We start from the raw sequence: 6770 nt of genomic DNA on the forward strand, positions 1-6770 counted from the left end.
TCATATAGGGTTTGGTTGTATTTTTCTGAGTTTTCCAGATAATGAGTAATTAATGTGCTCAAACACACATATTTTGCGAATTTTCAAACTTTGAACCTTAATAACTTCGGCAAAGAATATTCAAATTTCGTCAAGAATGACTCTAATGAATCAGATCGACCTGCTGCTTAATTTGACTCATACGATTTCGTTGTATTTTTCTGAGTTTTCCAGATAATGAGTAATTAATGTGCTCAAACACACATATTTTGTGACTTTTCAAACTTTGAACCTTAATAACTTCGGCAAAGAATATTCAAATTTCGTCAACAATGACTCAAATGAATCAGATCGACCTGCTCATTACTTTGTCTCATATAGGGTTTGGTTGTATTTTTCTGAGTTTTCCAGATAATGAGTAATTAATGTGCTCAAACACACATATTTTGCGAATTTTCCAAACTTTGAACCTTAATAACTTCGGCAAAGAATATTCAAATTTCGTCAACAATGACTCAAATGAATCAGATCGACCTGCTGCTTAATTTGACTCATACGATTTCGTTGTATTTTTCTGAGTTTTCCAGATAATGAGTAATTAATGTGCTCAAACACACATATTTTGTGATTTTTCAAATTTTGAACCTTAATAACTTCGGCAAAGAATATTCAAATTTCGTCAACAATGACTCAAATGAATCAGATCGACCTGCTCATTAGTACGACTCATACGGTTTGGATACATTTTTCTGAGTTTTCCAGACAATGAGTAATTAGTGTGCTCAAACTCACATATTTTGTGACTTTTCAAACTTTGAACCTTAATAATTTCGGCACAGAATATTCAAATTTCGTCAACAATGACTCAAATGAATCAGATCGACCTGCTCATTAGTACGACTCATACGGTTTGGATACATTTTTCTGAGTTTTCCAGATAATGAGTAATTAATGTGCTCAAACACACATATTTTGTGACTTTTCAAACTTTGAACCTTAATAACTTCGGCAAAGAATATTCAAATTTCGTCAAGAATGACACAAATGAATCAGATCGACCTGCTGCTTAATTTGACTCATACGATTTCGTTGTATTTTTCTGAGTTTTCCAGATAATGAGTAATTAATGTGCTCAAACACACATATTTTGTGATTATTCAAACTTTGATCCTTAATAACTTCGGCACAGAAAATTCAAATTTCGTCAACAATGACTCAAATGAATAAGATCGACCCGCTCATTACTTTGACTCATATACGGTTTGGTTGTATTTTTCTGAGTTTTCCAGATAATGAGTAATTAATGTGCTCAAACTCACATATTTTGTGACTTTACAAACTTTGAACCTTATTAATTTCGGCACAGAATATTCAAATTTCGTCAACAATGACTCAAATGAATCAGATCGACCTGCTCATTAGTACGACTCATACGGTTTGGTTACATTTTTCTGAGTTTTCCAGATAATGAGTAATTAATGTGCTCAAACACACATATTTTGCGAATTTTCAAACTTTGAACCTTAATAACTTCGGCAAAGAAAATTCAAATTTCGTCAAGAATGACTCTAATGAATCAGATCGACCTGCTGCTTAATTTGACTCATACGATTTCGTTGTATTTTTCTGAGTTTTCCAGATAATGAGTAATTAATGTGCTCAAACACACATATTTTGTGACTTTTCAAACTTTGAACCTTAATAACTTCGGCAAAGAATATTCAAATTTCGTCAACAATGACTCAAATGAATCAGATCGACCTGCTGCTTAATTTGACTCATACGATTTCGTTGTATTTTTCTGAGTTTTCTAGATAATGAGTAATTAATGTGCTGAAACACACATATTTTGCGAATTTTCAAACTTTGAACCTTAATAACTTCGGCAAAGAATATTCAAATTTCGTCAAGAATGACTCTAATGAATCAGATCGACCTGCTGCTTAATTTGACTCATACGATTTCGTTGTATTTTTCTGAGTTTTCCAGATAATGAGTGATTATGTGCTCAAACACACATATTTTGTGATTTTTCAAACTTTGAACCTTAATAACTTCGGCACAGAATATTCAAATTTCGTCAACAATGACTCAAATGAATCAGATCGACCCGCTCATTACTTTGACTCATATACGGTTTGGTTGTATTTTTCTGAGTTTTCCAGATAATGAGTAATTAATGTGCTCCAACTCACATATTTTGTGACTTTACAAACTTTGAACCTTATTAATTTCGGCACAGAATATTCAAATTTCGTCAACAATGACTCAAATGAATCAGATCGAGTTGCTCATTAGTACGACTCATACGATTTGGTTGTATTTTTCTAAGTTTTCCAGATAATGAGTAATAAATGTGCTCAAACACACATATTTTGCGAATTTTCAAACTTTGAACCTTAATAACTTCGGCAAAGAATATTCAAATTTCGTCAACAATGACTCAAATGAATCAGATCGACTTGCTCATTAGTACGACTCATACGGTTTGGTTGTATTTTTCTGAGTTTCTCCAGATAATGAGTAATAAATGTGCTCAAACACACATATTTTGCGAATTTTCAAACTTTGTACCTTAATAACTTCGGTAAAGAATATTCAAATTTCGTCAACAATGACTCAAATGAATCGGATCGACCTGCTCATTACTTGGTCTCATATAGGGTTTGGTTGTATTTTTCTGAGTTTTCCAGATAATGAGTAATTAATGTGCTCAAACACACATATTTTGTGATTTTTCAAATTTTGAACCTTAATAACTTCGGCAAAGAATATTCAAATTTCGTCAACAATGACTCAAATGAATCAGATCGACCTGCTCATTAGTACGACTCATACGGTTTGGTTACATTTTTCTGAGTTTTCCAGATAATGAGTAATTAATGTGCTCAAACACACATATTTTGCGAATTTTCAAACTTTGAACCTTAATAACTTCGGCACAGAATATTCAAATTTCGTCAACAATGACTCAAATGAATCAGATAGACCTGCTCATTACATTGACTCATATACGGTTTGGTTGTATTTTTCTGAGTTTTCCAGATAATGAGTAATTAATGTGCTCAAACACACATATTTTGTGATTTTACAAACTTTGAACCTTATTAATTTCGGCACAGAATATTCAAATTTCGTCAACAATGACTCAAATGAATCAGATCGACCTGCTCATTACTTTGACTCATATACGGTTTGGTTGTATTTTTCTGAGTTTTCCAGATAATGAGTAATTAATGTGCTCAAACTCACATATTTTGTGATTTTTCAAACTTTGAACCTTAATAACTTCGGCACAGAATATTCAAATTTCGTCAACAATGACTCAAATGAATCAGATCGACCTGCTCATTAGTACGACTCATACGGTTTGGTTGTATTTTTCTAAGTTTTCCAGATAATGAGTAATAAATGTGCTCAAACACACATATTTTGCGAATTTTCAAACTTTGAACCTTAATAACTTCGGCAAAGAATATTCAAATTTCGTCAACAATGACTCAAATGAATCAGATCGACCTGCTCATTACTTTGACTCATATACGGTTTGGTTGTATTTTTCTGAGTTTTCCAGATAATGAGTAATTAATGTGCTCAAACTCACATATTTTGTGATTTTTCAAACTTTGAACCTTAATAACTTCGGCACAGAATATTCAAATTTCGTCAACAATGACTCAAATGAATCAGATCGACCTGCTCATTAGTACGACTCATACGGTTTGGTTGTATTTTTCTAAGTTTTCCAGATAATGAGTAATAAATGTGCTCAAACACACATATTTTGCGAATTTTCAAACTTTGAACCTTAATAACTTCGGCAAAGAATATTCAAATTTCGTCAAGAATGACTCTAATGAATCAGATCGACCTGCTGCTTAATTTGACTCATACGATTTCGTTGTATTTTTCTGAGTTTTCCAGATAATGAGTAATTAATGTGCTCAAACACACATATTTTGTGACTTTTCAAACTTTGAACCTTAATAACTTCGGCAAAGAATATTCAAATTTCGTCAACAATGACTCAAATGAATCAGATCGACCTGCTGCTTAATTTGACTCATACGATTTCGTTGTATTTTTCTGAGTTTTCTAGATAATGAGTAATTAATGTGCTCAAACACACATATTTTGTGATTTTTCAAATTTTGAACCTTAATAACTTCGGCAAAGAATATTCAAATTTCGTCAACAATGACTCAAATGAATCAGATCGACCTGCTCATTAGTACGACTCATACGGTTTGGATACATTTTTCTGAGTTTTCCAGATAATGAGTAATTAGTGTGCTCAAACTCACATATTTTGTGACTTTTCAAACTTTGAACCTTAATAATTTCGGCACAGAATATTCAAATTTCGTCAACAATGACTCAAATGAATCAGATCGACCTGCTCATTAGTACGACTCATACGGTTTGGATACATTTTTCTGAGTTTTCCAGATAATGAGTAATTAATGTGCTCAAACACACATATTTTGTGACTTTTCAAACTTTGAACCTTAATAACTTCGGCAAAGAATATTCAAATTTCGTCAAGAATGACACAAATGAATCAGATCGACCTGCTGCTTAATTTGACTCATACGATTTCGTTGTATTTTTCTGAGTTTTCCAGATAATGAGTAATTAATGTGCTCAAACACACATATTTTGTGATTATTCAAACTTTGATCCTTAATAACTTCGGCACAGAAAATTCAAATTTCGTCAACAATGACTCAAATGAATCAGATCGACCCGCTCATTACTTTGACTCATATACGGTTTGGTTACATTTTTCTGAGTTTTCCAGATAATGAGTAATTAATGTGCTGAAACACACATATTTTGCGAATTTTCAAACTTTGAACCTTAATAACTTCGGCAAAGAATATTCAAATTTCGTCAAGAATGACTCTAATGAATCAGATCGACCTGCTGCTTAATTTGACTCATACGATTTCGTTGTATTTTTCTGAGTTTTCCAGATAATGAGTGATTATGTGCTCAAACACACATATTTTGTGATTTTTCAAACTTTGAACCTTAATAACTTCGGCACAGAATATTCAAATTTCGTCAACAATGACTCAAATGAATCAGATCGACCCGCTCATTACTTTGACTCATATACGGTTTGGTTGTATTTTTCTGAGTTTTCCAGATAATGAGTAATTAATGTGCTCCAACTCACATATTTTGTGACTTTACAAACTTTGAACCTTATTAATTTCGGCACAGAATATTCAAATTTCGTCAACAATGACTCAAATGAATCAGATCGAGTTGCTCATTAGTACGACTCATACGATTTGGTTGTATTTTTCTAAGTTTTCCAGATAATGAGTAATAAATGTGCTCAAACACACATATTTTGCGAATTTTCAAACTTTGAACCTTAATAACTTCGGCACAGAATATTCAAATTTCGTCAACAATGACTCAAATGAATCAGATAGACCTGCTCATTACTTTGACTCATATACGGTTTGGTTGTATTTTTCTGAGTTTTCCAGATAATGAGTAATAAATGTGCTCAAACACACATATTTTGCGAATTTTCAAATTTGTACCTTAATAACTTCGGCAAAGAATATTCAAATTTCGTCAACAATGACTCAAATGAATCAGATCGACCTGCTCATTAGTACGACTCATACGGTTTGGTTACATTTTTCTGAGTTTTCCAGATAATGAGTAATTAATGTGCTCAAACACACATATTTTGCGAATTTTCAAACTTTGTACCTTAATAACTTCGGTAAAGAATATTCAAATTTCGTCAACAATGACTCAAATGAATCGGATCGACCTGCTCATTACTTGGTCTCATATAGGGTTTGGTTGTATTTTTCTGAGTTTTCCAGATAATGAGTAATTAATGTGCTCAAACACACATATTTTGTGATTTTTCAAATTTTGAACCTTAATAACTTCGGCAAAGAATATTCAAATTTCGTCAACAATGACTCAAATGAATCAGATCGACCTGCTCATTAGTACGACTCATACGGTTTGGTTACATTTTTCTGAGTTTTCCAGATAATGAGTAATTAATGTGCTCAAACACACATATTTTGCGAATTTTCAAACTTTGAACCTTAATAACTTCGGCAAAGAATATTCAAATTTCGTCAACAATGACTCAAATGAATCAGATCGACCTGCTCATTACTTGGTCTCATATAGGGTTTGGTTGTATTTTTCTGAGTTTTCCAGATAATGAGTAATTAATGTGCTCAAACACACATATTTTGTGACTTTTCAAACTTTGACCCTTAATAACTTCGGCAAAGAATATTCAAATTTCGTCAACAATGACTCAAATGAATCAGATCGACCTGCTCATTACTTGGTCTCATATAGGGTTTGGTTGTATTTTTCTGAGTTTTCCAGATAATGAGTAATAAATGTGCTCAAACACACATATTTTGCGAATTTTCAAACTTTGTACCTTAATAACTTCGGCAAAGAATATTCAAATTTCGTCAACAATGACTCAAATGAATCAGATCGACCTGCTCATTAGTACGACTCATACGGTTTGGTTACATTTTTCTGAGTTTTCCAGATAATGAGTAATTAATGTGCTCAAACACACATATTTTGCGAATTTTCAAACTTTGTACCTTAATAACTTCGGTAAAGAATATTCAAATTTCGTCAACAATGACTCAAATGAATCGGATCGACCTGCTCATTACATTGACTCATATACGGTTTGGTTGTATTTTTCTGAGTTTTCCAGATAATGAGTAATTAATTTGCTCAAACACACATATTTTGCGAATTTCCAAACTTTG

The sequence above is a fragment of the Euwallacea fornicatus genome, unplaced genomic scaffold (assembly GCF_040115645.1).
Source record: "Euwallacea fornicatus isolate EFF26 unplaced genomic scaffold, ASM4011564v1 scaffold_72, whole genome shotgun sequence".
Lineage (NCBI taxonomy): Eukaryota > Metazoa > Arthropoda > Insecta > Coleoptera > Curculionidae > Euwallacea > Euwallacea fornicatus.